Below are 23,235 nucleotides of genomic sequence, written 5' to 3' on the forward strand. Positions count from 1 at the left end.
TTCCGCAAACACGGCAATGGAGCCATGTCACCTCCAAATAAAGGGTGCAAATGTGACAGGCAGCATGCCAATGGCTAAATATGTGGCCATTGGCAAGGTAACCTGATGCAAATATATTAAAAATATAATTTTTTTTTCGGCGATTGCCGATGTGTAAACCCAGCGCAGCCCCGCGCAAACGGGCTGCACTGCATAGAACATAAAAACGAAGGTTTTAAACCTACAAATGTAGGTTTTATGCAATACATGGAATGTCAATGCAGGGACCAGCAGAGCAAAACCAACATGGCCACCGTGTAGTGGTTGCTAAGGGGGGAAGCTGAGTCTAAGAGATGTAACTAAGCATTAGTAGGCAATCTGATGCAAATGAGTGTAAGGATACTGAATTCCACTGTCACATAGCAAATGAGCACATTCTGAGTAGTGTAAGAGTTACATAAGGGGGAGGAACAGAGTAGGAGATAGGTGACATCACAGGGGGGAATGGTAGAAAGAAATGCAGTTCATTGGAGGTTAGAGTTACATGACAGATGTCAGACAGATATCAAGGAAAGAGGTGTGCCACTAAGTAAACATGAGAAAGTCAAGAAATGGAAGGTGTACACTGTTGCCTACACCAAAGTTTCTTGCTGGACGTGTATGCGCACGTGTGCACGCCACGAAGCGCGAGTAAGGCAGTGTGCGCACGTGTAAGGCAGACTGAGCATGTGGGAGCGTGTTGGGAGATGTTTAACACCGTTTGCGTGGGCGTGCACACGTTTAAAATGGAATAAGCAGGTTCTGAACTGTGTAAGTATGTGTGCGTGCGTGTAAGCCACTGTGAGCGTGTTTCTGCTGGTTTGCACACGGCTCCACCCTGAGGAAACAGAAAGGAAAAAGGAAGCAGGGAATACTGCTGGAGCTAGCAGGTGAAAACAATTAGATGCAGGCAATTACACAGGCAGAATACTAGCCCAGCCCAGCACTTAAAACTCTGCAAACAGCAGTGCAGAATGTTTCTCTCAAGAGACACTGCAAGACAGGAGTTAAGTTATCAGAAGTGAAAACTGAAAAAGCTGAACGCAGAGCAGAAATGTTAGGGGCTGCCATAGCTGTCATAATGAGACATAGGCGACTTGCTGAGGATGGTGACAATGCAGATGGTGCCAGACAACCCGCAGTGAGGAGACGGAAAAGAGTGTACAGGCCCAGGGTCACCTACCACGGGTTACATGAGCTGGAGATAGTAGAGCACTATAGAGTGGACAGAGACCTCCTGCAGCAAATAGTGGAGCTGTGCAGGCCACGCCTCACACACAGAACCAACAGAGGGGAACCCATCCCAGTGGAAACCAAGGTATGTGTTGGCCTAAGAATACTAGCAACAGGTACCTTCCAGAGACCAACTGGTGATATGATGGGGATATCACAGGCATCAGCTTCCAGGGTACTGCACCAGTTCCTGGATGCCATGTCAGCACATGTCGGAGATCATGTATATTTCCCCAATGCCCGTGAGGTATTGGCCAGCAATATGCGTCTCTTCCAGCAAATAGCGGAATACCCTGAGGTAGTGGGTGCAATAGACTGCACGCATATACGCATCAAAGCACCAGCCGGTGAGCGGGGTAGGGCATACATCAACCGCAAGGGCTTCCCCTCCATCAACTGCCAGGTCATGTGTGATGCCCAGGGCATAATAATGAATGTGTGTGCTGGCTGTCCTGGGAGCTACCACGACTCCCACATCTGGCATTTGACGCAGCTGTACCAGACATTTGCCAATGGGGACATCCCGCACGGACACCTAGTGGGGGATGCAGGTTATGCACTGGAGCCGTGGCTGATGACACCCATCAGAAATGCACACACACCTGAACAGGAATGCCATAATGAGGCACACGCACAAACACGTAATGTAATAGAGCATGTGTTTGGGCTGCTCAAGTCACGGTTCCAGTGTCTGGACACATTTGGTGGAGCCTTGCAGTACACACCAACTACATGTACCCAAATTGTCATGGTATGTGCTATGCTACATAATATGATCTTGCGAAAACAGCTGCAGCAGGACCAGCATAGGGCTGGGCCAAACAGCCCCCCACCATTGCCAAGGCCATCACAGGCAGAGCGTGACTCGGAGGAGGAACAACCTGAGCCTGCCCCAGTAGGCAGAAAGAGGCGTGCCCAGTATGCCCTGGCCTTGGCAAAGAGGCAATGCATAGCACATACATTGGCTCAGTAGGAACCTTGGGAATGATACCCCTCTCTGACTCACTCATATAGTAACAGGGATGCCTAACGTGACACAACCTGCTCTCAAACATGTACAGGGAAGTGTAATATGCGCATCCAACAGAGGCAGCCCTGCAGCACCACCTGAGGCATGAATGCTATGTGTTAAGTAATGTAACACCAAGTACTATATGCACACCTGAGGACCCTGACTAACATTCCACCCTCACCAAGCATCATGCCACAACATGACAACGAGATGATCAAGTGCAACAATTGACTGAAGTATCGCAGTTAGTCAAAGGGGACCCAATGTGTGCCAGTCTGGGATGACATGCTGAGCATGACATGGTGCACCACCTGCTAGGACTGGCGTGCACCTATCAGTACAGGCCGTATGGATACTGGCAAAGGCTGTTGTCACCCACAGTGTGCCCTGAATAGGTAAGGCTTAAAACACAAACCTATCTCCATAGGTACCAGAAGGGATAAGAATAAGATAAGGGATAAGTTGAAACAGCAAGATGCATGCAGTCTAAACTCACCCAGTATGGAGAATGTTGATAACTGTGCTGTAACAGAAAACTGAGGCAAGGCTCACAACAGCACCCTAACACTACCAGGTTACACCTCATACTGTGCTGTACAGCCTCAAAACCTGGAACAAGCTACAAAAGGAGGGTGACTAGCAAGAATTGTCAAGGATAACCACACCCCCATGTCGGTACCACCACAAAAAGCAGCATGGACTAGCCATGCTCAAGTAACAGTGGCTAAAACTGCCCCCCAGTTTATAGCCTGCTACAGACTACTGTCCCAACACCAGGAACTGCATCCGGCCTATGCTGGAATACATGAATATATCAAGTCCTCCAAACCACATTATATTGGGTGACTGCAAATACCCAGACATAGACTGGGAGCATTATACTAGCTCCAACAGTGTAGGACAAAAGTTCATAGAATCCACAAACCAAATAGCCCAGGAACAACGTACCACTCCCACAAGAGGGGTAAGCATACTGGATGTGATAATCAGCAACATGGGTACTGGATGTCAAGATGAGAAGTGTATTGCTCACTGGTAAAACCAGACCATAGAGTAATTACACTGGATATACAAATCCTGACCACAGTCCCTGGCCGGAAAACCACAGTGGAAAACATGTGCTAAGCAATATTTGCACACCTCCAAACTAATGTGGAATCCATTAAAGGTCCCGTGCAGGTGCAAAATATGGGCCACACCTCAGAACCTGTAATACAGCCATTCCATGAACACTGCCAGGAATTCTTGGATTATGCAGTCCTAAATTAAAACAAGACACAGTGCCTAAATCTGGCATGGTGGACACCAGCCATAACCAAAACATGCAAGAGAATGAGGAAGCTACTACATGATAGAGCAAACATGAACAATGAAGTAATCACTGATCAGTAGTATGGCAATAAAATCTGTCCACACATGCAATCCACTAAGGCCAGCCACAACAAGTGGAATCTGTGAATCCTGAGGCAATGTTACACCTGCCCCAAGTACACAGACAACCCCCAACTCCACCCAAGAAATACAAATATATGTGAGAGATGCAACCATCCATCCAAACTGGAGGCTGACCTCCCTCAACTCAGTACTCCCAAAACAAGTCAGTAGGAGAAGGTAACCACACACACCACAAACACAGTCCCACATAGACCTATCACAACTGCAAACCAAACACATAAACACAGAAAAACATTCCCGGAGGCAGAAATTACAAACACAGCACACCAACAGAGGCCTCTAAAGCAGACACCCAATCAAACAGCCTCCAAACATAGCACATGCAACACATAGCACACAAAGCTGGTGTGCCAAACAGTCACAGGCCAGAAGGAGAAACAACATGCCTCATACAGTCGTAATAGGTGACTCCATAGTCAGACACACTGCTGTCTCGCACACCAGACTGAACAAGAGAAAGGGTACAGTAAGCTGCCTGTAGGCTGCCACAATATGCCACATAACAGAAATATGTAGGTCACTCCAAAGCAAGTAGAAATATGATGCAGTCATAGTCCATGCTGGTGTGAATGACCTGAGATGTACCGCACTAGACTACATGTAAAGAGACATAGATGAGCTATCTGATTATGTAGTCCAGGCCGGTATGACACTCACCGTTCACAGCATCCTACCCTTACCAAGAATAATGCCACAGTACAAACACGGAATGATCAGTCATAGCAAGTGGCACACTTACTGGTGTCATTCCAAGGGGACCCAATGTCTGTCTGCTTGGGATGTCATGCTTGACAAGCCACGCAGCTGTCCTTGGGATGGCCTGCACCTGTTACCCCTGGGCGTCTGAATATTGGATAAGGCCTTTGCCACCTCCATAGAGCCTTTTGTAGGCAAGGCTGAAAAGACAGACCCACCATCCTAGAAAACATAAGTGGGAAGAAACATAAGGGAAATGCTGACCAATGCCAGATGTGTACACCCCAATATGCATGCTCCCGAGGCCATCCCCAGAATGGAGAACATCGATGTCTGTGCAGTGACAGAAACCTGCTGCAAGCCTCCTGACAGCACACCAGCACTACCAGGTTATACCAGGTATCATGTGTCATGGCCCCAAAACCTGGAACAAAACATAAAAAAGGGTGAGTATCCATAGTCAGCACAGACACCCATACGTCCAGGTAACTGACAATGCACAAGGCAGTGGAGTTCACCCATGTGCAACTAACTGTAGGCAAGACTGCTGTGCAGTCTGTAGCATGCTACAGACCGCACTCTCACACACAATAACCCCACCCAGCCGTCCTGAAGACACTGGACAGTACGAATGTCCCACCAAATACCAAACAAGGTACCACAAATTACCACATAGGTGGTAAACCATTATGTATGGAAGGAGTAACCAGGGACCTAGGGACACAAGTGGACAGTAACCTGTTATGTGACACCCACATTGCCAATGTGGCTAGGAAGACTGTCTACATTTGACACCGTATCAGGAAAGGAGTCACATCTACGGCAACAGAGGTCATTGTGCCCCTATACCTTTCTCTAATCACACCCATAATCTAGTACAATGCCTCATATGGGATGTACCTTACCTGACACCTGCAGCAGTTAGAAAGACCTCAAAGGTACCTCACCAAGAGGATAAAGGGTCTCAAATATATGTCATATGCCGCCTGGCTGTAGACACCCCAGCTGAATACAGTCACATACTGCCCACACAGAGGCATTGCATGCCTGTTGTAGGAGGCCATGCCCAACACAGGAGTAATGGACATGCTCCACCCCAGAAAACACAAATCCATTGGAGCTGTGAGAGTGAGAGATGTCAACCTCAACAAATAATGAAATGGGATTTGCTGGTGGGACAGATACATAATCCAGAGGCTCCCCACACCCTGGACCTGAATCCCACTCCATGTTAGGCAGAGCCCCTCACTGACACTCTTCAACAGGAATCTTGCCAAGTGGATGGATGATTGTAGAGTTACACTGGGGGTCTTCACTGTGTCATGTCCAGACAGAGGCACAGCAAAGCAAATCATAAATGGCCATAATATTCACATAGCAAGGGGTGTCAAAAGCCACACACACTCTGGCTAGGCTAACAAATGCCCAGGGTGGATAGCCTAGTATGAACCTATGAACCTATGTAGATACAAATTGTACAGGACACTAAGGATAATCCCAAGGCTTTCACAACTGATGGTAGGAACCATGTTGGGAATTCACAGATATGCCCTGAATCACACAAATATCACAAACACACACACATATTGCCAACATACATCCTGACAGGTGCAGTGCAAACCCCCGAATGCAGAATATCTATCCCAGCAGACTGCTGGCCCCCTGACATTGCAGATGCTGAGGTAACAGCCAACATCTACAAAGCAAAACACACAGCAGCAATGGTATGAGATGGTGTCCTGGGCTTAGTGCAACATGGACTCCAAGATGAATGGAATGCCAAACCACACTACTGCTCAATGTCAGCCTTACCACAGAATATGTACCCAAAGAGCAGTGTACAACAACAGTGGTCCTTCTCAACAAAGGTGTTGCCTGAATGGATACTGAACACTACTACCCCAGAATCCTGAGAAGCTCGGTTTGCACAGCTATGGAAAGGATCAGCATGTACCACAGACATAAAGATGTTGGGGACCTACTGACACCGGACCCAACCCAGTGTGGTCTTCTCAAGTGCAGATCCTGCCCCTAACCATGTTTGACTCAATTGAAACAGTCATTAAGGTCATTGATGAGGGCAATGTGCTCCACACAGTGTATCTGGACCTTGCAAAGGCTTCTATACAATACCCTACATGTTCAGTATAGATAGGCTCACCAGCGTAAATATAAACCCACATGTCAGTAGAGGGGTTGCAAACCAGACCAAGGACAGAACAGACATGGTCAGACATGCTGCAGCCATGTCAGACTACAAACCAGATATAACTGGCATCCCACAAGGCTTTGTCCTGGGATCTCCCTCGTCTGGTATATATGTCCCATAGGTACAGGCAAACATGGAAGGACTGTGTCCGAACATGTTTGCAGAGGACTACAAACTGCTCACCACATATGATCCACCAGCTGACACAAGCATCCCACAAAGGGCCACATAGAAACAGACAACTGGTGCCATAGCCATGTCAGCAAGCTAAGTGCAGAAACGTGTATAGTCAACCCCTGTGGATATACAGTAAGTGCCCACCAATTACCATATAGGTGTTAACCCATTATGTAGTTAACATGTAATGAGAGACCTGGGGACACAAGGTGATAGATATCCTGCATTGGACAAACATGTGCTGTAGTGTTTACAGAAACATACCATATACCCACCTAATCATGAAGGCTGTCAGATCTAGATAAGGGGAGGTCATTGTGGCTCTGCAGCCATCCTTCATCAGCAGTACAATTGACTACAATAGCCCCTGTGGGATGTACCTCAGCAGACACCTCCATCAACCGTAAAGTCCCCAACAGTACCTCATCAGGAGTATCAAACAGCTTGCACAGATGCCATGTGTTGCCTGTGTTGCTGGCATCAATAAACATGCTGCACCTTGTACAATCCGAATGGCAGTGAGCTATGCACATGATAGACCTGAACCCCAGCACTGACTTACATAGGACAAGCTGTACTGCGTGATCCATAACACAGAAGCCACTCCCACCCATGAGTGAACCCCCAGCACAGGCTACCCATAGAGTCACTTATCAATCTTCCTCAATAGGAATCCTGATGAGTGGACGGGAGATGGTAGATTTATCCTGGGTATCACTGTCATGTCACAGGTAGACAGAGGCACAGTATACTAACCATGACATATGTCATGGCAAACACCTCTTACAATGTGTGTTGAAGGACAAACACACTCTCCAACTAGCATTAGACATGGACTAGGGCACATCGCTAGTGTTTGCAATTGTACACCTATGTTGTGGAATACACTACCAATGTTGGACAAGGCTGGTTTAAGTAGTTCATATCTGAACAGAATGCAACATGGTCAGATGTACACAACTGGCCCCTAACCAGGCTGTTGTGCCCACTATCGAAATGTAAAGCAGTGATAGCAGTAAAGCCCAGGATACTGTCCACCACAGTCAAAGTACTACCAGTACACTATACAGTACTACAGTGTTAGGTCAGTGTGAAAGGATGTTGACAACTGTATGCAAAGTATCCCATGCAAACACTGCAGGCACAGTATAATCCTGTTGTGTTCACACACAAAGCAGTTGTACAGTAACTACACAACATGACACACAACACACAACCATAAATGGGTGATAGTTGTTGAAGTTCACACTCATCCACAAATGTGGTGGGCTGCAGAGTCCAACATATGGAATGCTCACACTGGGCATGCTCACACTGACAACATGCCATGGGAAGGCTGAACTGGGCATGCTCACACACTTAGGCCAAATCTCGGTTTAGCAGTTGGACACACATATCTGGTATTGTTATGTGTTACTCCAGGAACCAACCACATTACAGCAGTCTGCCCAGTGCACACAGTTAAATGACTACAGAGACATACGTGATACAGTGGATCCCTCCCATATGCAAACATCTTCCACAGATGCACAAGCTGTTCATACAAACAGGGAATGCTATGGCAATAAAGATATGCAAACAGTCTATCAGCAACAAATAATGTGCATTTGACAATTAAACATATGGGTGTAGAGGTCAACACTAGGCTGTTTGGCCTAGGGAATGACAGCTTAGCCATAGTGTGCTTGGTGTCTGCCTCCCCACAGGATGCACATTCCCCTGTCTAAACACAGATGATGTCAGCACCCTATAAGTACAGCAGGAGAAAAGAAACTTCCCAGTAATCCGAATAGCGTGCTCCGCTAATGCGTCCGTCTCAAGTGTCATAACATAGTTAGGTAGGGGTTTCAAATCCTGCAAATGCTCAGTGTGTGTGTGTGTGAGTGGGGTTGGTGTGTGTGTAAGTCTGTGGGAGAGAAATGTCCCTTTTGGCAACTAGGAAAAGACACTACAGGATGCACATGATGTCAGCACCCTATAAGTAAAGCAGGAGAAAAGAAACCTCCCAGTAATGTGAATAGCGTGCTCTGCTAATGCGTCCGTCTCAAGTGTCATAACATAGTTAGGTAGGGGTTTGAATCCTGCGAATGGCAAGTGTGTGCGTTTGTCTGAGGGGGGTTTGTGTGTGTGAGGGAAATGTCCCTTTTGGCAAATAGGAAAACACACTACAGGATGCACATTCCCTTTCTAAACACTGATGATGTCAGCACCCTATAAGTACAGCAGGAGAAAAGAAACCTCACAGTAATGCGAATAGCACACTCCGCTAATGCGTCCGTCTCAAGTGTCATAACATAGTTAGGTAGGGGTTTGAATCCTGCGAATGGCAAGTGTGTGTTTGTCTGAGGGGGGTTTGTGTGTGTGAGGGAAATGTCCCTTATTGGCAAATAGGAAAACACACTACAGGATGCACATTCCCATTCTAAACACTGATGATGTCAGCACCCTATAAGTACAGCAGGAGAAAAGAAACCTCCCAGTAATGCAAGTAGCACGCTCTGCTAATGTGTCCGTCTCAAGTGTCATAACATAGTTAGATAGGGGTTTGCATCCTGCAAATGGCAAGTGTTTGTCTGAGGGGGGTTTGTGTGTGTGAGGGAAATGTCCCTTTTGGCAAATAGGAAAACAGGATGCACATTCCCTTTCTAAACACCGATGATGTCAGCACCCTATAAGTACAGCAGGAGAAAAGAAACCTCCCAGTAATGCGAATAGCGCGCTCTGCTAATGCATCCGTTTCAAGTGTTATAACATAGTCAGATAGGGGTTTGAATCCTGCAATTGGCAAGTGTGTGTGTTTGTCTGAGGGGGGTTAATGTGTGTGAAGGTAATGTCCATTTTGGCAACTAGGTGAACAGACTACAGGATGCCCATTCCCTTTTCTAAACACTGATGATGTCAACACTCTATAAGTAGAGCAGGAGAAGGGAAAACTCCCAGTAATGCAAATGCGTCTGTCTCAAGTGTCATAACATAGGCAGATAGGGGTTTGAATCCTGCAATTGGCAAGTGTGTGTTTTTGGCTGAGGGGGGTTAATGTGTGTGAGGGAAATGTCCCTTTTGGCAACTAGGTGAACAGACTACAGGATGCACATTCCCCTTTCTAAACACTGTTCAGCAGACGGCCATGGCTCTGGCACAAGTTGTCTGTTGCTATGATGCCCCTTTGGAAGATGCTTGTGTCAGCTGGAGAGTCGATTATGGTGGCCAGTTTGCAGTCATCTGCATATCTGGACAGCCACAGGCCGTCCGTGTTGGCCTGTACCTCCAATAAATATATACCAAACAAGAGGGTCCCAGGACTGAGCCTTGTGGGACACAGCCCGTAACTGTTGTGGGGTCTGGCATGGCTCCAGCAATGCTAACCATGTGGGTTCTGTCCTTGAGCCACTGTGCAATCCATCTAGTGACATAGGGGCTTATATTTAAGCTGGTGAGCTTCTCTAGAATGCCCAAGTGGGGTATTGTTGCAAAGGCTTTTGCAAGGTCCAGGTAGGCTGTGTGAACCACCTTCCCCTCGTCAATGGCCTTGGTGACTGTTTCAAAGAAATCAACCGGGTTAAACCCGGTAGTGCTGGTGTGCTCTCAGTAGCCCTGAACCAGGCATCTGTTACTGCACAGATATCGATGTTTTCCATGCCAAGGAGTGTTTTGGGTGCATGCATCTGGAGGTTTAGACTTCTGGCGTTGGGTAGCATTGCTCTTAGTGTCTTATCCCTTGTGATACCTATGAAGGTGGGTTTGTCATTTGAGCCCTGCCTAACATAGGCACTATGGGGGTAGGAAGAGCCTTTGCCAATATCCGAAAGGCCAGGGGTGACAGATGCAGGCCGTCCCTAGCAAAGCAGGTAGTTCAACAGAAGATGAATGTGTGAAGGTGTAGTGCCTGTGATTAGTTAGCAGTAGCATATATGACTGCTCACGTGGACACATGCCAGGCAGGTCATATGCACTGTGTCACAGGCAATATATATGTGAACAGGACAAACAGTGACATTCTGTCAAGTGGGACATGGACATACATATAGTAGGCTATGCAGATGGCACTAGGAGTCCACAGAAGCTCTATAACTATGCATTGCAGGTGTGATCAGTATTCCAGGGTAATTGCAAGCAAACATGCATGCAAACAAAGCTACAGTAAACAGGGCTGCATGTAGTCCATTGTACAACAAACAAGCTGTACCAGTTCCAGTAGGTAACACTGCAAATATGCAGGCACTATGCACATGTACATGGAAATACACGGGTCAGATGGCTAGGGTCCAGTCTCAGTGCACACAAGTGTACAGACCATGCATGTACTGTCAGGATGTACAATAACTGGATAGGAACCCATGTGCTCATACCTGCAGTAATACACATGTCAAATAACAGACACTGAGCCTTCACTCAGTGGTCCCATACTTAGTAGGATGTATGCTCCCTGGCCTGCCACCACAGTATCCCTGACATATATGGGGACTCTCCCTCCTGTGACAGTTAGTTATCTGTGTTGGGGCTGTCTAGCATGGTATGAGATGTGAGCATGCAGTGCTAGGGTGCCCCTGTGTGTCCTGTACCAGTCGTGTAGTACTGCACACATATCAACATCCTCAAACATCCGCAATGCAGAGTCTAGTGTGGGCAACATGCCACTTGCAATTTACATGTCCATCATTGTGTATTACTACATTCATTACCCTATCCCCTGTGCTACCTATGTATGTAGCCTTCTGTTGACATCATTACCACCAGTATGCCAACATGTGCAGATGATACACTATGGTACTTACCATGGGTGTAGACAACAGGACATGACAATCACACACTTACTGCATCAGGCATGCTGTGATATACCCACAATTAATTCAGCACACAGTACTGTTAACAATATGATACTATTACTACACATCTATGTGGTCACCCTGTGCATCAGCAACATGTTAACCTGTACCTGCACAGTTGTTACAGATTTCAGGAGGTGGCACAGTTTCATCATATGCACAGGGTGTGAACCTGGTATGCCTGAGTCAGCCACCCATACCACCAATTGACATGTATGTGTATGCATGTTGGTGAGGGACAGCAGTAGAAGGTGGGGCAATGTTGATGCAGTGTGTGCGTGTATGCGGTAGCCCTAGGTGTTGTCAATTTGCATGTGTGTATGGATGCACACAGTTCCACCTCATGGCTGCCATATACTAGTGTTTGTGGACAGCCACAGACTGTACCTGCCAGGTCATACAGATCAGTGTCTCTGGCCATGGACACGGTACCTGTGCCTTGCAGGGGTGCTACGGACTGTATCCAGTACCAACCCAGACTGGGTACTGTCATCAGAAGCAGGTGTTCATTGACTGGACACAGATCCCTGTCGGGCCTGGCCAGAGCCACGTGCACGTGGTCTCCTGAGGCGGTCTGATGACAGCACAGACCCAGCATTGCTGGGGCTGCTGCTGGCACTACGGGGGCGGCCGCGGCCCTGTTGTCGTCCGCGACGACTGCCAGCTGCTGCTGTTGCTGGCATACAGCCACGTCGACGCCTCAACCGCCCACCATCACCCTGGCTCATGGACATGTAGTTGTGGAACCGGTCTAATATGTCCCCACAACGTCTGTCTATGACATTGGTGAAATCACGGATGGCAGCCGCAATGTCACACATACTGTCAGTCATGGCTGTGCGACATGCTGCCAGCTCCCTCAGACCCTGTCTGGTGTACCGTTCCATACGTGACTGTGCCTGCATGACAGTCCGAAACATAGCTGAGGTTGTAAGACCTCTGTGGGCACGTCTGACAGGGGCAGTACGCCCATGGATGCTCCCACGAGAACCCCTGGACATCTGTCTGTGTGGTACCATCTCTGGGCCATGCCCATGGCTGCTGTGTGGGGAGGCATGTGCCACAGATACCACATTACCCTGGTCAATGCCCACTGTATGCTGTCCATCACCTAGGGACAGTGGTGACAAAGGGTGTATTGGCAGGATAACTGTGCGCATTGATGGGGTCGACAGCTGTGTACTGTCAATCGGCTGACCAATGGCGGACCCTAGCATACCTTCCTGTGCCATTACACCGATGTCATCATTATCAGTACCCACGGCACCTGACTCAGGTTCCCTGCTACATGACACCAGAGCAGCAACAGAACCTGTGTGAAGGAAACAGGAAACACAGTTTACAATGTCCACACATTACCAGCGATGCACACATGCACAGGTGCACACATGCACACATGCACACATGCACACATGCACAGGTGCACAAGTGCACACATGCACACATGCACACATGCACAGGTGCACACATGCACACATGCACACATGCACAGGTGCACACGTGCACATGTGCACACATGCACACATGCACACATGCACAGGAGCACACATGCACACATGCACACATGCACACATGCACAGGTGCACACATGCACACATGCACACATGCACACATGCACACATGCACACATGCACACATGCACAGGTGCACACATGCACACATGCACACATGCACAGGTGCACAGGTGCACAGGTGCACACATGCACACATGCACACATGCACACATGCACAGGTGCACACATGCACACATGCACACATGCACAGGTGCACACATGCACAGGTGCACAGGTGCACACATGCACACATGCACAGGTGCACAGGTGCACAGGTGCACACATGCACACATGCACACATGCACAGGTGCACAGGTGCACACATGCACACATGCACAGGTGCACAGGTGCACACATGCATACATGCACACATGCACACATGCACACATGCACACATGCACACAGTTTCACACAATTGTACAGTACTCAGTATGCGTGATATCAACACACAGACACAGACACACCTACATGCATACAAAGAGCACTACTAAGTGAGCCAAATAGTACTATTACTATCAACACTATTACAGGAATTGTTAATACACACTCACCAGCATGGATAGGCTGCATTGCTGTTATACCAGAGGGTCATGCAGACGTGAAGAAACTAATGTCAGTGGGCACAACTGTGCCATTGTTACTGAGTATGATACAGGTCAGGAGTACAACAGTCGCCTTTCACAGGTCAGCAGCTAATATTGAGGATATCACACTTGCACATTAAATACTATGGTGACAGCTACAAACCAAGGACACACCTCACACATGCATTAACTACCAGTGTACACAACAGTCAACTATACATATGACATATTACCTGCATGTTCACTGTCTTGCTGCTGTGTGGCTCCAGCTGCCATCATAATGCATGTCTGCTGCTGCTGTTGTTGCCGGTTGTCCGGAGCCACTACACTCATTAGTAGTCCCTCCAGTCTGGTGAGTGGGGGATGTGTAGCCACCCCACCACCTGTGGCGACCTGTTGCCTGTGGATATCTGACGCACGCTGACGGACATGTCTGATTAAATCACTGCGGTGATGTCGTACCTGCTCATATGTCCTATTATGCGTGCCTATGTCATTTACCCAACGGACAAGGTCTTGCCACAGTGCAGCCCTCTCCTGCTGATTCTGGCTGGTGCAGGAAAAGAGTATTGCATAATCCCGCACCAGGCTCTGGTGTATCTCCTCATCCTCAGCTGTGGAGTAGGTGGGATTCCACGGGTGGGCCATGTACCTGAGAAAGAAAATAACCTGGTATCAGCAATATATGTCAGCAGAATTTGGCACACATACTACACATGCTACCCGACTGTTATGATACAACATATCTCACATATGTAGCATCTGTCTGTCTATTGGTGGATACACATGTAGATGGCCAGGTATCAGTGTCGGCCAGCAACTGTGCAACAGTACCTGGCAGACTCCATATGACATACTACCAAACCCCAGCAGTCAGAACACTGATTCAGGTCAAGAGCACCTCCTCACTCTGGGGGTTTGTATCTAGGTACTGTATGGCCTACATCGGCAACTACTGTGAGCTGACCACACACTGATTGCCCTGGATATACATATCCCACCTCCACCACCAGCACAAACGACTATAGTGCATAACATTACAGATGCAAACTTCACACTTTGTAACAGTGATATGGTATCCTTTCAGCCCACTGGGCCAGTGGCAGATACAACCCACAATGCTGACCCCTACACAATTGCTTTCTACAGACATCTCCGAGAATGCATGGATCATGCAATCCCATATATGACCAAGACACTCTCCACAAAGGGACAGCATCCTGTCTGGTGGACCCCAGCCATAGACAGATTGTATTACAGAAGATGGAAGCTACTGCAAGACAGAGCATAATTCACTAAAGGGAGGGCATGTCTGAGCAGCACTGGTAAGGATCTATTTTCCATCATACAAACTACATGGGCAACTTTGAGAGGGAAATCAAGAGTGACACTACAGATAACCAGAAGGCCTTCTTCAGTTATGTTAGCAACCTGGTCAGGAGCCATCCTCTATGCCCATAGGTAGTACACAACAAATATTTCACTGACACCACAGATATCGACAACATTGTGGCAGACAGGTTCAGTGCAGGTGTCACCCCGCCCTCTCCCCTGAAATAAGGCATAGTTATCCCAGCTGACTGTAACCTCCCTGTCATCACAGATGTCCAGGTGAGAGACACCGCAGGACAGCAGAATACACAACATGGATGGGACCTGATTGTATCCCCAGTTGCATGCTACATAACCTCTGACAGGAGCTAAACACACATATAGAAGTGCTATGTAACACTAGCCTGACTACAGGATATGTACCTGTACACTGGCTACAGCAGCAGTGGTTCCACTCCATGAAGGAGGCACCTCACCATACCAATACAATACAACACAATACATTACATTACAATACAATACTATACAATATGCTATTGCCCCTGTGTCTACAGCAGTGTACTGTTCTGCTACCCTGACCATTGTGACACATGTGGTGTGATGGTACCTGCTGCTGTCACACAGTTACACAGGGTGACTCATATGTCATATTACCTATCTGACTAACATTCAGCAGGGGTATGTGTGACATGTACTCATGGGGAGTCTTGCTTCTTAACACTGTGTGGTTTATTGCAGGGTATGTCTTATCTGTGGGTAGGAACTCTTACCTCCACATGTGCACACTATTGCAGTGGCACAGACGACACACAGCAGACATTTAGGTTGTGGATGGTGGGAGGTGTTACTATGGTTGTTGGACATCTGTCATGGGTGTGACCTCCATATGTAAATCTGGGAGTGGTAACCTCTATGTGGGTAGCATATGTGTACTCTGTGGTGTTGTCAGTCACTGTGCATTGGTAATGTGTTTGAGTGCATTGTCACAGTGTTGTACATGTCACTGTGTCCTTCTCCATATCTGTAGCTGTCATGTGAGGTCCATACCATGGCATCCATTATGTGGTGTGGAGGGGTACACCGACCTACATGTCCATACCTGACTCACCATGTCCGCTGACACATACCATGTGCAGGTATTCCAGGGATAGTGTGCCACTGTGACTATCATTGGGGCCACTATTGTACACATTTCTGACCCTGCTCACCCCTGACACATGCAGTGGTGGGCAGCCAATCACATATCTGGTGGTTACTGGTGTAGGTGATCTGGAATGTGGTATGGTACTCCGGATTTGACACTGGTGTTCACTCCATGCCTTTGTCACCAGGCACCTGTTGCAATACATCTGTACACATGTTCCTCACTCAGAAGTTATATACATCTCTCTCTCTCTCTCTCTATATATATATATATATATATATATATATATATATAGATATATCTATATATATATATATATATATATATATATATATATATATATATATATATATATATATATATATATATATATATATATATGTCCGTATACATATACACATATATATATTGATGTACATATATTGCTATAGATGTGGTGGGGGGGGCACAGAGGGGGTGTGAGTGACAGAGGGGGTGGGACAGGCTGTGTTGCAGGTCGTCATATACAATCATACCTGTAGGTAGTCAGATCAGTCTGTCTATGTATATGTATCTACATATATCTATATCTGTATGTGTGCATTACATAGATATGTTTGTGCAATACTCTATCTACATCTGTCTATGTATTCCTACATCTCTATCTCTATGTATGTATACATATATGCATATCATATATATATATATATATATATATATATATATATATATATATATATACATATATATATATATATATATATACACATACATATGTTGACATACATACATATCCATATGTTAGACAGGTATATCAACATATTTGTCTACCATACTGTATACACACACTAACATACTGCTAAACATACATAACTGTGTAACCTACTTTGTACATGGCACTACAACCTACAATCAAACAACATTGATATGTGCACATAGATGCTCTCACATACAAACGTATGTACAGCCTTCACTGATAGTTGCTGTATGTCCCCTGCCCTTTACACATCTTCATATACATATGGATACAGACCAATGACACATATGGAGGGTTCACAGTATGTAGACCTTTATAGTATTACTTTACATTACCTGTGTTTGTCACAGCTGCTTGTGTTGCTGTCTGGTTCTCTGTCCTGCTGCTCCACTTCCCAGTTGTCAGCTTTCAGGTAGCTGTTGCTGAACAGTTTGTTTCTGTCTGCTTAATTGCAGTGTTCTCTGTCTCTGTCTCTGTCTCTGTCTCTCTCTCTCTCTCTCTCTGTCTCTCACATCCTTCTCAGGGTGCAATGAAAGTATTGCATGCGTGGACATGGAGTACAGCATACTTTTGTAGGTATCTGCATATGCCCATGTGATGGCCTCTGCACCAATTGTTAGGCAGCATTTGCTAATTGCATGCAGCCAGTTGTGTACTGATTGCAGTACTCACTGTGATTTCAGAACAGTGCTATAAAAAGGTGTGTGAGATAGGCGTAGCCCTTTCAGATGTTAAGGGCAGGTACCATGCTGTTATGCTGTGGACAATGTTCTGTGAGTGTGAAGGTTGGTATCTCTCTCATATTTCCAGGTGTGTTGTAGATTAACATTCCTCCATTCATTTCTCCAGTTTCCTGTACTAACTGTGTATGTACACTGACAACTACAACTACTACTACTGTTAATGTGTGTGTGTGTGTGTGTGTGTGTGTGTGTGTGTGTGTGTGTGTGTGTGTGTGTGTGTGTGTGTGTGTGTGTGTGTGTGCTTTCCTTTCACTTTTGCTTGCACTCTGTTGCTAAGGCTTCAATAGTTGCCCTTTACAGTCACTACTTGTATGCCTGCTAGGTGTCTTGACTGTAGTGTGCTGCTGTAGCTTTCCTATTTTCCATGTACATTCCCACCTTGGAATGCTTGCTATATCTGCTAGGGTGTTACAACATGCAGTGTGGTCTGGCCATGGTGTGGGCCTTGACATCTATTAGGGTATTTGAGTATGCTGCTGAGCAGGCCCCAGAGACTTTCATGTTCATCTGTTATGTGCCTCATGGAATGGTACATATCAGTGGGGTACACCCATTAAAATGTCTGGTATGCTGCAGTTGTGACTGTGGGTTAGCATGAGCATATGTATTACTACACTTTTTCTGCCATGCAAGTGGTGAATACTTTCCGGACTCCATAGTTACCATTGCATGTGTTACACCTTTCTGCCTACTGTTTGTACATTTCACATGGGGTCTGTGGGGCATCCCTGTAAGTCATTCACTGTTGCTATGTCTAGGCTCTTAACTATTCAAATATGGTGGTGTAGGACCCATCATGTGTACAGATATTTGCAGGTTGTCCACATTTCTGCCTCGTAATTTGGTCAATATCTCATGCACACCTTTTTCTGGCAAGTCACTCTGGGCTCAAGTCAGAATATGGTGACAAACATTCAGTTCCAGACTGCATACCCTTCCAAACATCCCACAAAGTGTAGACCCTGTTACTTTCTGAACTGTCTGCGTTTGTTGTAACATCATTTGTAATGTGTCCCTGGTTTTGGGCCTTTGCTACACATATTTTATTACTTGGTCCAGATGTGTTCCTGTAAGGGGTTGTGGGGTATGGGCAGTGCTTATCCTGCTGTGAGTATGTGTGTGTCTTGCAAGGTGCTATGGTGACATTATTACCTACTAGCTTCCAACTAGCATGGCTGTTTCTGTTCACACACTACTATTATGGAAATCCACCAGTTTTGTTTGTAATTCTAAATGTCATGCTTTGTGTACTACACATCTATATTCCCTTTACATTCATTCCTACTGTTACATGATATATTTACTTTAGCACAATGTTCTTGTATAAGAGTCATGGCTTAGTGGTAAGTCATGCAGACTACAGTTGCCAAGGTCCTGGGTTCGGGACTCACAGTGGGATTTTATTTTTCTTTTGAACTGAGTACAGGACCTGTCAATCAAAGTGACTAAGGCACATTTAAGCAGTTGTAACCGGGCTAGCGCTGGTTTGCGCGGAGCTCACGCATGCACACTGGCGGTTAGCTCTGCGCACACAAGCGCACACCTGATTACAACCACTTAAACGTGCTTACTCTTGCACACACCCGCGCTATTTTCCTTGAAAGAAAAGAAAAATGGGGAGACAGGAAAGTGGTGAAAAAGGGGTCACAAAGAGGGTAAGACAGTAGGGAAACAAGCTTGGGATGTGCAGGAGGGATGTAGGTAAGGCCCATAGCTGCCCATTTCTTCATCAGCAACAGCTGTGCATATATATGTAATTTGGTGTGACATTTGTAACCTTCCACCCCTGAGAGAGGTGTCAGGACAACAATAATACTTGTTGTACAGCCAATTGGAATTGATAGGTTCCATGTCCAGTAGACATGTGTGCGGAATGGGCAGCTATGTATGGGGCGTAATTTTTTTGTGGGTACAGAGTGCCCTTTTTTTATTTTTATTTTTTCAGGTGAGAGTGGTATGTCAGGTGAAGGTAGTCGGTACAGCTGGGGAGGTAGGTTGGGTAGGTTAACAGACAAGACAAACAAGACGCATACAGGGGCGGTGTATGACACGTGTGGGGGGGTTACACAATTGACGGGGATGGAGGTTTGGATATCCAGAGCCCATGAGCCCACAGATGGCAACAGTGGAACTGATATCCCCACCCATAGGCAGTTGCCACTGTTCCTTCACTGCCCAGGACGGGGCTGTGCTGGGGGCTGTGTAGGTGGGGCAACGGGCATGCCCGTTAGTTGCGCCACCCGTGCCTCGAGCTGGCGTAGGGGCTCAAGGACAGAGTCCCGAATCTCCCTACGCACCACAGTCTGGACGCTACGGAGGGTGAGTGGTGGATCTCCTCTGGCCACACTTGCAGAGGGGGGGCAAGCCCCATCCCCTGCAGCGCTTCCACCCACAGGTGGCACATGGCCACCGGAGGAGGGTCCGGACTCGGCACTAGTGCCAGGTGCACTCGCCAGCTGAGGTGGGAGAGGTGGGTCCGCTGGAACCCGCCCTCCCTGTCGTTCTATGTTTTGCATTATGTCATGACAGTTTGGGTTAGTGACATATAATACCATTCAAAATTAGTTGTAACAGCATGCATTAGTATTCCCATTAACCAAACACCCAGATATTCACACCATTGAACAGCGTGCATAACACATGCATAATTTGAACAGAAATACACAGTCCAACGACATGCAGGGTTAATTGATGGCAACAGGCCATCAGGTGTGGATGTATGAACAGGGCAGATGCATCAACAGACATGCAAATATATATGACCCAACAGGACAGACGTCCAGGGGTGTTAATTGTGATTGCACATACCATTTCCACGTGGAATGGGTTATATGTAGTTATAGGTTGGGGTGAAGAAAGTAATATTAACACCTTCGAATAACAATACATATGCTGTACATTTCTAATAGCTACAGTTATATACACACTACTGTTCTAACTACAGTTTCCTATATGTTAACTATTTCAACTTGTTGATAGGACTGTTAATGCAACATCAATATACATTTTATGGTTCTTCATACACATTCATATCTAGCTTTGTTCAGCTACATCTAGGCTACATTTGCTTTATATGGCTGTAGACAAGTGTGGATGTAAGGTATATCAGACAAACATCCTATCTGCATATTGCAGACTGAGAGCAACATATCCTGATTTTGGGATACACATTCCAGATGCAGCAACACTTTGAACAGATTTAGCTGTTTGGTTTTGAATCTCACATGCATTTCATTCTGTCTTGACTGCAGTATACTTTATTCAGGGGTTATTACTACTGTATTGCTGGATTCATGGCACTTTCTCACACTCTCTCACTTGCTTTCATTTTACTATTCAGGATGGTACTTCTAGGCTTTATTGACATGTTTTAACAGTAGTTATTACAATCCTTTCCAGCAGTATCACTTCTGTCATGTTTCAGTATTTCCACAGGGATATATTTCACACATGTGATTTATCATCTTCTGCAGCGATACTTTTCAGCCTGCTGCAGGTTGTGTACTATTTTCTTACAGGCAGGGCATTTTTATTTCAGGATATATGTCAGACAGTTTCATGTTTAGCTTACACTTACAGGCTGCAAACTATTGTGATGAAGAAATACTTGCATACACTTTCACACTGTTACTTGCAGATTTTATTCCTTACTGACTACACTGCACTCTTATGCTGACTGTCATACTTTGAAATTTCTTTACAGTTACTGGTAGTGCATTACTGACCTGCCTGGTGGCGCAACCACACCAGCCTATCACCATAGGCACTGCGGTTCGCAGAACGGACACCTACAGCTGTAATATAAACGAAGTAATATTGGAATACACATCTCCATAATATCAGCTAGTTTAACTTTTTACATACATAATTAAATGTTACTTACTCAGTGGTGGGGCGCTGGCTGTTTGCCGGGCCTCCTGGATCCAAAGGTTCAGTTGGTCCTGCTTGCATCTCTTCAGGTCCGCATGGTGGTGACGGACCTGCTCACCTGTCCTTGGAATCCCTGTGGCACTGGTGAGTTCATGAGCCAACCGGTCCCACGCCTCAGCCCTGTATGCTCCCCAGAGGACCTGGCCCTGCATGAGTTGGGCCTCATGATTGTGGACTAGGAGCCAGGCCATGTACCTGGACTCCACAACACCCCACCTCTGTGCTCGAAAGCGACTACCCTCTCCTACTCCTGACATTCTGCCTGCAGGTCTGTTCTACAATCGTTTATGCTGTGTATTCCTGCCTATGGGGCTTATATAGTCCGTTTTTCCCACACATATCTGTGATTGGCCATTTTGGAATTGTATCAACTTCAGTAAACCTGCATTGTCATGCTCTAGTTTGTATTCATTCCTATATATGAGCTATTATTGCATTTCTAGGTACTGCTGTCATGGCTTAGTGGTTCTGTACCTTGACTATGGTGTATAGTATCCTGGGTTTGTACCTGGCCACTGCTTTTTATTTTTCATGACTGTCTAGACATGCTGAGGGGTGTGTCTGTGTAAAGGCAGTTTTGATACGGCTTGCTCAACGTTGCCCGTCGGTTAGCTTGTTTGCACGGTGAGCAGCTCCGCGCAAACGTGGTATGCTGGTTTAAGCCTCATTTGGCTACCGGCACGCATATTACGCTCAGCTCACCTAGGGGCACTTAGATTCAGTGTGTTAAACCACTGCTAAGCTACGGGTACTCATTTTGCACCAGTTAAACCACTGCTCACGTACGGGCAGATGCACTCACCCTGTTAAACTTTAGCTCAGCTATGGGCACATCTGGCATTTTTTATTCTTTTGTTCCCTCACATTTCTTCAATATAAATGGGCTCTTTCATTACATTTTACATAAAATGTGGTTTTATGTGTACATATTTGTCAGGGACTTGTTTCGTGCTTATTTTGCTAAAAATAAAAATTGATGTTGTGGGGACTCGAATCATGGATGCCTGCTCTTCAGCCAACATCTCTACCGCTACGCTATTGCTTCTTGGCTTACTTTGCATATTTAGTTCTTATATGCTTTCCCACTGACTGCTAACTGTAGCTGCGCTATGGGCACGCCCGCGCAAACGAGCGCACTCACGGTTAAACATCTTTACAATTTAAAAAAATATATAACATGTTCATTTATATTTCTTTTATGTTTATAGTCTGTAGGGGCATGTGTTGTGTTGTGTTTATTCACATTTCCGTGGACTCTGTTGTGGGTGTCTACTTTGGGCACTTTTACACTTCTGGGGGCGTGTCCGCTTGCAGGGCTCGGCCTACGGACACGCCCCCTACTGTCTTACACGGACCGTGTTAGACTTAGGTGTGATTCAGCATGCTCTCATGAATATGCAAAGCATGCTGACATCACTCCGTTTAACTGCAGCCTCTGTGTAAAAGTTATAACTCTTACACGGAGGCTTCGTGAATCCTGGGGCTAGAGTGTAGCATGATATATGATGAAAATGTTCCCTTTAAGTCTGACTTAATAATCTGGCGACATTATCTTGATGATTGCATGGCCATTTGGTCAGGCTCTGA

The sequence above is a fragment of the Protopterus annectens genome, chromosome 11.part0 (assembly GCF_019279795.1).
Source record: "Protopterus annectens isolate FY-2018-M chromosome 11.part0, PAN1.0, whole genome shotgun sequence".
Taxonomy (NCBI): Eukaryota; Metazoa; Chordata; order Ceratodontiformes; family Protopteridae; genus Protopterus; species Protopterus annectens.